Below are 11,334 nucleotides of genomic sequence, written 5' to 3' on the forward strand. Positions count from 1 at the left end.
AATTTCAGCATCTTGGTTGATATAATGTCAGTTTGAGGCTGTGGTTCATATTTTTTTTCCCCTTTTCAATTTATTCTGCATTTCTTATTTTGTGGAAATAGAGGCATGAAACCGGACAATCGCTATGTAATGTGGACAAACAAATTGAGATAGAATTGATTAATATTACGATTGTATCAGAAGGATTTCTTGTTTTTGTTTTTGTTTTTCTTTATGGGTCTAGCTTTAAACGAAACTAAGGAGTGTGGAATTCCTCTCAGGACGGGGAAGCATTGGCTACCCTTGAGTCGGGGTGAGATTGGGGAAATGTTTGCCCTCCAGGGTCGTTGGATTCTTCAATGGTCCACACATCCTCCTCCTCTACCCTCCCCCTCCCCCGGCTTTCATCATCCTTTCTCTCCATCTGGATTGATGTCCTTTTTCCTGGAATGAGACTTATTTGCTTCCACCTGGAAACGCACGAGTCAGTAAATTTTTACTATTTTTTTTCTCCAGATGTTTTCATTCAATCAGATTTTATTTAAATCGTCTGCTCCGTTACAGATTTCTTTGATATTTCTAAATGTCACTTTGATGGTATTGGGCTACCATCATCGTGTAACTCTTGTTCTAACATTTTTTTTCTGATAGAAATATAAGTTTTCACTGTCTGAATTTTTTTCCCCACATGTTAAACAGTATAGTCTAGTAATGTATGGCATTTCATATGAACGGTATACTTCTGGAAGGGATTTATTTTTACTCATGAAAAAATATGATTTGGTTTCAGTAACACGGTTAGAACTTTCGATCTGTGACTTTAAAACTCTACACTCAGGCAGAATTTAATCCGACATCCATGAATATAATAGTGGACAGGGAGGCACTTACTGTGTCTTCTACCCCCCCCCCCCCCACCGACCCAATATCTGTTTTCCAGCATGCGTTCTGTCTTTGTCTTGGAATGAGATTACTTGGTTTTGTCCTGGCCCTGACTGGGAGGGAAACAGTCACATTTATGGTTAAGAGTTTTGGAAGTTTATATTTTTTGCCTTGTAAATCATCTCTCTGTTATGCAGTGTATTATTTTTGTTACATACATATATTTTTATGATTTGTAAATATTTGAATGTGCTCCTCTTAGTGGGGACCTGTGCTTGGGCCAGGATGAGACATTTAGGTGATCTCAAACTAAGTACACTGATAATAGTGTGCTCTTGGAATCTGCATCCATTCCCTAATTGAACTAATTTCCCTTTTTGATTTTTGTCTTCCTTTTTCTTGGGTACTTTAATTGTAATTCTAGGACATTTTACTATCCCATTTTCCTCCTTTTTACTGGCGCGGATATGACCTTAATGTGTTGCAAGCGCCGTAAAACCCTTAAAGCAAATTTCAAACCTCAATGTGTTGACATTTCTTGAATGCCGATGGTGCGTGATTTCGTTTCAACCGTGTCATTAATAAAAGCATTTACATTACTCATCCCATTTAATATCAAATTCATTACCCAGATGCGTGCAATGTACGCAGCGCCGTTAACCATCTACTGCAAATAATATAATTATCATCAACTGTACACATTGCATGTCAAAATGAAATACATAATATTATGCAAACTCAGAATGTATGTAAATTAATGTTGTTGGTTAATTCTGAAGGCTGGTGTATATAACATCCTACTATATTCTTTTTCTTAATATGATATTTCTTTATGCATAGTTTTACGTAACGTAATGTTTATTTCTAATCATCAACTCATTAATTGACATCTGTTTTCTCATGTTCCACTTTTGTTTCGATTTTGCAATGTAATAAACAATGAATTTTTTTTTTCATCACGAAAAACGAGATTTTAAGTTCGTCATTATTTGTGTATTTGTTGTTGGTATTATTATCTTCATATTGTGGCTGGTTAGCGCTCTGGCGCATATTAATTAGTTGAGTGTTGCAATGCACTGAAACTGGGCGAGGCGGGTGGTTGGATGGGAGCATCACCCTTGAATCGTATACCTATGATGTTCGCATGGGTGTACGATCCGATAGTGATGTCGTTTCTTCTTCTCTTTACTAGCCTATCCTGCTTCTTTGGTTTGTGATTGTATTTTTGACAGGGGATATTTTTTTTCCTGTAAATCCTCTGCCTGTTTGTTCTTGGTTATTTATAATTTAGCTTATGATATCTTTAGATTATGATTTTGATTGAAATTTGTACTATTTTTGTTAGATTGCTTGTTTTTTTGTTTCAGCGGTCTCTCATATAACCTCAATTGTGTTGGAAGAGACCTAAAGCAACAAACAAACAAAAAAAAACAAAACTGGGCGAGGCTCCTTATTCCCATTTGGGCCCAGGGATCACTTCCTGCGTCTCCTATCTCCCTTTGGATTTTGAACCTTTCTTTGCAGCGTTGGGTCTTTGTGTGTCATAGATGGGCACTAAACTCATATTCAGCAGTATTTATTTCTTAATGGCATTGTGTGTAGTGTACAGTCTCCGTTTTCTTAGTTAACAAAAACACACGCTCACATAAAAAGAAGTGAACACGAAATAAATAGACACAATTAAAAACAAAACCAAAAATGCAGTGGACAAAAGAGAGGCATGGATGTTCAATTATTTTCGAAGTTTTAAGATGAACATACGTATTTATAAATCTGATAACCAAATTGTCGTGGTGTCTCTTCACTTGTTTTAAACTTAATGGACTGACCTCCCATAGCGGGCAGGGAGGTACATGCTGTGACTTCTATCCCACCATACCCGTTTTCCAATTGTTTTCTGTCGTTGTCTTGGAGTGAGATTACTTGGTTTTGTCCTGACCCTGGCTGGAATTCCTTGGCTGGGAGGGAAAGAGTCAAATGCATAGTTATTGTTTTGGGAGATGATATTTTTTCCCTTGTAAATCATCTCTCTGTTATGTATTATTATGTTTGTTATATTTAATGTATAATGTAAGCATTTGAGTGTATTCCTCTTTGTTGGATTTTGTGCTTGTGTCCGGATGAGATTTATAGGTCTGGGTGGGGATCCTGACCTCCCATAGTGGGCAGGGAGGTACACACTGTGTCTTCTATCCCCTTATATCTGTTTTCCAACATGCTTTCTGTCTTTGTCTTGGAATGAGATTACTTGGTTTTTTTCCTGGCCCTGGTCGGAGTCCTGGCTGGGAGGGAAACAGTCAAATGCATAGTTATTGTTTTGGGAGATGATATTTTTTTCCTTGTAAATCATCTCTCTGTTATGTATTAGTATATTTGTTATTTTGAATGTATAATGTTAGCATTTGAGTGTGTTCCTCTTTGTTGGATTTTGTTCTTGTGTCCGGATAAGACTTATAGGTGATCTCAAACTAAGTACATTGGTGATATGCTCTTGGAATCTACATCTGATCCCTATTTGTTCCCAGTTCCCCTATGTCTTACTTTCTCTTGGATGCTTCAATTGTAATTCTAGAACTTTTTACTATCACATTTTCTTCCTTTTTACTGGCGCTGATATAACCTAAATGTGTTGCAAGCGCTGTAAAACCCTTAAAAAAAAAAAAACAAAAAAAGATTTATAGGTGATCTCAAACTAAGTACATTGATGGTTTGCTCTTGGAATCTGCATCTGATCCCTATTTGTTCCCAGTTCCCCTTTGTCTTCCTTTCTCTTGGGTGCTGTAATTGTAATTCTAGAACTTTTTACTATCCCATTTTCTTCCTTTTTACTGGCGCTGATATAACCTAAAATGTGTTGCAAGCGCCGTAAAACCCTTAAAAACAAAAAACAAAAAAAAAAAACAAAAAAAAACAAACCACACACAAACTTAATGGATAAACTATCAAACTAACACAAACCTTGTATTGTAACACATTACAACACACGTCTTCAGACCTATGACAGGCCATGCATAGCCAATCAAATGACGATTCCTACATCATGATCAAATACTCCTAATAACGCATGGTAACTTAGTAACACTGGCTCTAAACTATCGGAACAATGGCGGACGCCCGTATGAAATATTTCTCCGGCGAGCATAAAGGGTAAAGGGTATCCAGAGGGAAAAAAAAACAACATAAATTTGATCATGTTTTGACTTTTACACATTCTGATCACAAGGCATATGAAAAGTTCTAGCCAGCATGAAAAATAAAAAGTAATGATTTTCTTTGTTTAGAACCAAGATGGCCGCCGTTGCCGGGCGGCGTGACATCAGACTATTGAATCGTATAACCAGTTCAATTCCATCTGTCCATCCTTATAAGACTAGAGGATCACCTGAAGCAGCGGCAAACTGCTCGCCCTAATCTTTTTCATCGTTTGATATCACCTTGTACTAAATGCCATCTTGTCTTGTCGTCATTAAGTCGCAACTCCGTGCTTCGAAGATAATCGCGACTGTGAGTAATAGTGAGGACAAATGGACGTGCCTAGGCTTTTATTTTGATTTTATTGATTTCTCTGTCAAATTCAAACTGGCCATTAATTTAAAAAATATTTTCGAGCAGAGAATTCCAAATTCGGGTGGTGCTTGGAAAAAACGAGTTAAGATGAGCGTTAACTCGTGACTGCATGACCTGGTATGAGTGCTGTTTTCTTTTATTTGGGATAAGGCGATCATTTGTCAGTCCATGACGAGCCTTAAAGAGGACTTTGACTTTTTGTATAGTGCGTCTTTCAGTTTGGGCTCTTGCGCATCTCATTGATGCTTTCAGTGCTCCTGTAGTTGTTAAAATAAACCTACATTCTCTGTTTTGAATTTTCTCGAGCTGTTCCATCTGTGTTTTATTTGGGGTCCCAAACACATGCACTTTAATCTAAAATTGGGCGTACAAAGACTTTATAGCAGGTTTCTCTGATGTTCCTTGGGCAACTTTGTACATTTCTTCTTAAAAATCCAAGCACTAAATCTCATTATATCATACCTTCTTCAATCCTTCATTATTTTCGTATTTATCATCGATTTCTTTTAAATTCAAATGTAGTTCTGTCCTCAAACTAGTGGTTTCTACATAACAACGAAGAATAAGAAGACTAATAAATAAGCCCATATTAAATATGGCAATGTGGGCTAGTGGTGTGGTATGACACTCGCCTTCGGAGCGGATGGTCCTGAGTTCAGGTCTCGCTCTAAACGGCGCATAGTTGACTCATTGGAAAGGGTATTTCACTAACATTCTCTCACAGTACTCAGGCGTAAAATGAGTACCTGGCCGTTAACAGCGTTGCCCCTATCCGAAAACAAAATTTTAAAATCGCCTAACATGCGTCATGTCTCGTCCTACATGTTAGGTTTTGCTGTTGGATAGGGGCACCTTGTAAAGCGTTTTGAGCACTTGTAGTGGATATTGCTCTACATAAAAGCTCATTTTTTGTTTTTGTTTTTAAAAATTGCGCTCGGTAATCAGACTTGTCACTGTGTAGACGTTGTCTTTGATGTATGAATGAAGAAATAGAAAACATTCAAACACAATGCAAATGTGAAATGTCATCAATGATGTCAATAATTTTATTCAATTTTAACTCTCGTTCATTCATCAATTACTTTCATTCATTTCAAACAGACGTCAACTCTCGTCCATTCTACCGCCGTACTCTGGAAAAACCTATAATATTTAAAAATTTGGCCAGAAAACTCGTCCTTCAAATATCGATCGATTTAAATGACCTTCATCTCGGAAAAAAACTCTCAAACCTGGGACTTCGCGAGGTTTGAGAGTTTGTTTTTTTCCTAGATGAGGGTCATTTAAATCGAGCGACATTTGAAGGACGAGTTTCCTGGCCAAATTAAAAAATATAAGTTTTTCCAGAGTGCGGCAGTCTAGTGGTTAAATCAATAGAATAGTATTATTATGTAATTATGGTATCAGTTTGGATGGCGCGTACTTGCGTAGTTTGAGCTAAAGGGAAAATATTGAAATATGAACGTGAAAAAGGATACAGATGATTAGGACAATAATATTGTGAGAAAATGTTTTTAAAATGGTATTGTTATTCCACACGGCGTTTTGTTTCTAAAAAAAAAATAACAAACAAACATTACCCGGTAAAAAGTTATAATCATCATAAAAAGGTGAAGATGTAAACTAAGTATTGTACACAACGTGTAGAATTGATCCAAGTGGTGTGTTCTTTGCTTTTTTTTCTTTTCTTTTCTTTTTAAAAAAAAAATTTCTGTACCCTTTGTTGCTGAATTATGATATTGAAGGTGAACCTAGGCGAATTGAGCGTTTCAGTATTGTTAAAGGGAGATGACGGTCGTATAAAGAGAAACAAAACCAAACAAAACAAACTCGAAAAAGAAAAAAAGAAACCAACAAAAGAAAACAAACAAGCAAACAAAAACGTAAAAAAACCCACTGAAAACAAACAAACATTTAAATAATTACCCCCCCCCCCCCGCAAAAAAAAAGAACAGAAAAAAGAATAAACTGTTTTGTTACATGTTAAACTGTTCAACGCGGATTTTTTTCTCTCTTCTTAACAAGACCTTTACACTTCGTCAATATTGAAAACGTTTTGCTGGGACATGTTATTTAAAAAATATACTATAATATTGAGACTGAAGATTTTTTTTCTTAGTCTGTTTGGTAATCAGCTAAAACAAAACCAAACTAAACAAACTTTAAAAAAACAACAAAAAACAAAACAAAAAACAAACAAATAAAAAAAAACAAAAACAAAACAAAACAAAACAAAATAAAAAAAACCAAACAGATGGAGAAGATAAAAAAACCCCCACGAAACAAACAAATAGTTATAATGGGATAGAGAGGAGACAACCGATCAGAAGACTCCATCCAGATTCCCCTACTGGTGAGTTGGGTGAGATAGAATGTAAAATTGAACTCCACCTATAAAGGGTTAAAGTAATTTTTTAAATGCTCATAATATATGCTGTTGCTGCAGTATCAAAGGTGATTTCATCACCAGAGATAATTTATTTCGGTGTGTACTTCGCAGCACGGAAATATAGAACAAATGTGATATATATTATATATAGTATATTCGTTTTTACATTTATATTACGAGTATGATAATAGATAAAGTAAAATGACATGAAAAAATATAGAGGTCATATGTGGAAATGGTTTACTGAGTAAGGTAACTTTGGTTTCAACGTAAAATTTTATTTTTCAAGAAATTTTTATTATTATTATTATTATTATTATTATTATTATTATATATTTATTATTATTATATTATCATTATCATTATCATTATATTATTATTATTATTATTATTATTATTATTATTATTATTATTATTATATTATATTATTATTATTATTATTATTATTATTATTATTATTATTATTATTATTATTATTATTATTATTATTATTATTATTATTATTATATATTATCATTATAATAATAATAATAATAATAATAATAATAATAATAATAATAATAATAATAATAATATATATAATATTATTATTATTATTATATCAGCATAATCATCACCATCATCATCATTTTTTTATTATTATTATTATTATTATTATTATTATTATTATTATTATTATTATTATTATTATTATTATTATTATTATTATTATTATTATTATTATTATCAGCATAATCATCATCATCATCATCATTTTATTATTATTATTATTATTATTATTATTATTATTATTATTATTATTATATATTATTATTATCATCATTAATAATAATTATCAATAAATCATGCTTTATAATTTAGCATCGCATTGTGAACTTGATGCCATTTGTCAATGTAGTTGAAAAATCCTTCTCTAGAGAATTTGAATTTACTTCAATTTAGTTAACTCTCTTTAGCAGTTTATAATACATGGTTGGTATTGTGAAGATTACCGGGTATTTATCATAATGTAATACTACAGGCTATCAAGAAAACATCATATTCAAGTTTTAAAGTGACAGAGAAATCAACATGGTTTGTTTAACTTTACAAACGATATTGCCATAGACAGACAAACCGGAGAGAAAAATATAGGGAGTAAATTATGTGACTCATGTAAAAGGGTCAAAAGAACGAACCGTTGTTTACTTTGTGTTGTCCCCTTTCCCATGAGTCGCATTTACTCCCTTTATTTTTCTCTCCATTTTATTGGCTCATATCGGAACCTCTAGCTTTTGGGTTTACTGACAAAACACCTTTTAAAATTTTGGCTGAGAAACTTTTACTTCGTAATTTTGAACGATTTAAAACGGCCCCGGCTTGCAAAATCTTAAAACCCGAGACTTCGTTGAACTATTAGGTTTAAAGATTTTTGACAGGTTGGGGGTCATTTTAACCACTTAACTGCTGTACTCTGTAAAGACACGTATTAAAAATTTGGTTAAACAACTCGTCCTTCAAATATCGATCGATTTAAACGACCCTCATTTTGGCAATAACTTTCAAGTATTTGCCAAGATGGGGGTCATCAAAATCGATTGATATTTGAAGGTCGATTTTTCTGGCCAAATATTGAAATACGTGTCTTTCTAGAGAACGGGAGTTAACTGGTTAAATCGATTTATTAAAATACGAAGTGAAAGGTTTTCTGGCTAAAATGGAGTTTTAAAAAAAAAGAGCTTTGTCTTTGTACAAAAGTGAATTTTAGGTTTTCTAGTCTGAAGTTCGTTGTAAGAAATTCGCAAAAATACCCCCCCCCCCAAAAAAAAATGATGTGAATGTGTCTATTTTTCAGATTTCAACATTGTGTTAAATTGACAATCTACCGATATTCGAGTATCAATGCTGGAACTGTGACTATTAGAACTCTACAACCACACGTCGCGATAACAAAAGTCAATGTCTTTTTATTGAAGAAAAAAAAGTATATATAACAGAAAAGTTAACCAAAACTAGATTTGATAAACAGCAGTCCACACATTCAAATTTAGGTCATTAAAAAACAAAAAAACAATAAAAAAACAAACAAAACAAAAACAAACAAAAACCCACGGAAAAAAAAACCTGTAGTGTATCATACGTCACATTGTAAATATAATCTTATTCGAATTAAAATAAAACAACCCACAATACTTGACGTAAATAGAAAAGAGGTTTTGCAAAATGAATGAAATGAAACCAAAAAAAAAAAAAAAAAAAAAAAAACCAAAACAAAAAACAGGTAAATAATTACAAATAAATCTACAAATAGAAATGTAAATAACAAATATCTCCACATCTATCAAATAAAGGAGGGAAAAAAATAGCAACAGCTAAACTTCCCGAGATTGTATAAATAAAGTGAACCCTGAGACATCGTAAGACCTGATTAGAGTGAGTGAACGAAAACAAAATTTGGAAGATGTACATTGTTATACACATGCCTTTGCACCTTTGTGATGACATGGCATTGCGCTATGTTAGGAGCGATATATTATATTAATAATATTATAGTCATATCTTGTGTCAAGCTCACAAATAAATCGAAAATGGTAGTAAAGGAAAAAAAAATCAATAATCTTGCATAAATCACATTAATTTATATAAGGAAGAGCTATATATCCATTAAAAATATTCATTAAAAAAATTCTAATCCAGGATGTCAGCAGTGTTGTGATAAATCAGCGTTAGGTTGATTTTTTTTAAAAGGAAAGATGAGGAAAAAAAAAAGAAGAATAAAAGGCTCTCAAACCCATATAAAATGACTTGATTTATCAATCTGTTTGCACGCTTGACGGTCGACAGTGATCTACATTAGGGCATACTATCGTTTTGAGGCGATAGGTCACATATTTCCTTGCTGTTCCGCCAAGTAAATAATATTGTATAAAACACGGCATTGACTTATCAAAGTTACACTGCCGCAGTGAGAAAATTGGAATCCCGATAACTCAGTTGTTAGAGAACTCGCTTCACGTGTAAAGGGATCGAGATCGAACCCGGGTGCAATCGAGATTTTTGTTTTGACCCACCTGTACACCAAACAGTGACTGGGTAGCTGGTTCTGTCAGAGCTAGAGGAAATTACTTTGCGACAGAGTAGCGTCCTATCCAAAGGATAGCAAGCAAATGCTATTGTTGCAAGACTTTCTTGGGCTAAAATAGTAAAAAAAAACCAACATGTTGTTTGTGTACCGTGATATATTCCACTACTGATATAAACTTATTGATTTACTCTTTAACTGCGAGACTGAATTCCTTTCAAATTAGAATGTTTCCTATTTTATGCGACCCACCGTCAGTGTAAAACCATTTGATGGAAAGAAATTTATTTTAAATGAATACTGCCGTACTTTGAAAGAAACAAAACAAAAACAAAAACAACCCATTGAAAAATATTTGGCCAGAAAACTCATCCTTCAGATATCGGTCAATTAAAATGACCCTCATTTGTCAAAAACTCTCAAACTGGTTGCTCTCTTCACTGTCCGTAGCGCATCTTTAGAAGGTCTTCATATTGTCAAGAAGCTCCATGCCAGCAAGTACATAGATTGTTCCATATCGTAATGATGACAGAAATGGAATTAGAAGAACATGGAAGACCAAAATTATATTTCTTGTATGGATTGCAAAGGAAACTCTCCTGTGTAAGAGACAATAAATTACCATGTGACAACCAGAAGGTTTAACCCTTAAGAAGCACAATTCAGGCACGATTAGAGTCGAATACACAAAATCATTCCACTTTGGTAAAAAGAAAAGTTTGAGCTCAACATCATCATAATTATTTTTAATCAACGTTTACTATTAAAGCTCCTTCAATTAAAGTGTCACGACATAATACCGTTTTGAGGCGATAGACCCCATGATATGTGCATTTTCCCCATAGTATATACCACATAGGGACGTCCAACCAAAGCGGTGCAAAAATATATGGTTTCTCGTTTAATAACTATGACATTAACCACTTAACCGCCGCTCTCCAGAAAAAAAACTCGTATTAAAAAGGTTTGGCCAGAAAACTCGTCCTTCAAATATCGATAGGTTTAAATGACCCTCATCTTGGCAAAATCTCTGGAATCTGGGACTTCGAGAAATCCCAGGTTTGAGAGGTTTTGTTCTTTGACAAGATGAGAGTAATTTAAATCGATAGATATTTGAAGGACGAGTTTACTGGTCAAATTTTTAAATGCGAGTTTTTCTGGAGTACGACAGTTAACTGGTTAAATGCCCCCCCCCCCCCCACCCCTAATACACAAAGACGTGAAGAATGGTTCGGAATGAAAGACAATTAAATAATAAAACATCATTAGAGATAAAATGGAGAGAAAAAAATAGCGCAAAAATATGATACAGAAGAATGAGATCTGATTGAAGAATGAAATTAAATGGTTGACCAATTTAAAAAGTGGGACACTTAATAAAACAAAATATTCACAAGGTTAACAACATGATGTTATGAATTTGTCTGATAGAATGTTATCTGCTTATCAGCGGAAG

Source organism: Berghia stephanieae, chromosome 1, assembly GCF_034508935.2.
Source record: "Berghia stephanieae isolate SIO BIC M18660-M18661 chromosome 1, UCSD_Bste_1.3, whole genome shotgun sequence".
Classification (NCBI taxonomy): Eukaryota; Metazoa; Mollusca; class Gastropoda; order Nudibranchia; family Aeolidiidae; genus Berghia; species Berghia stephanieae.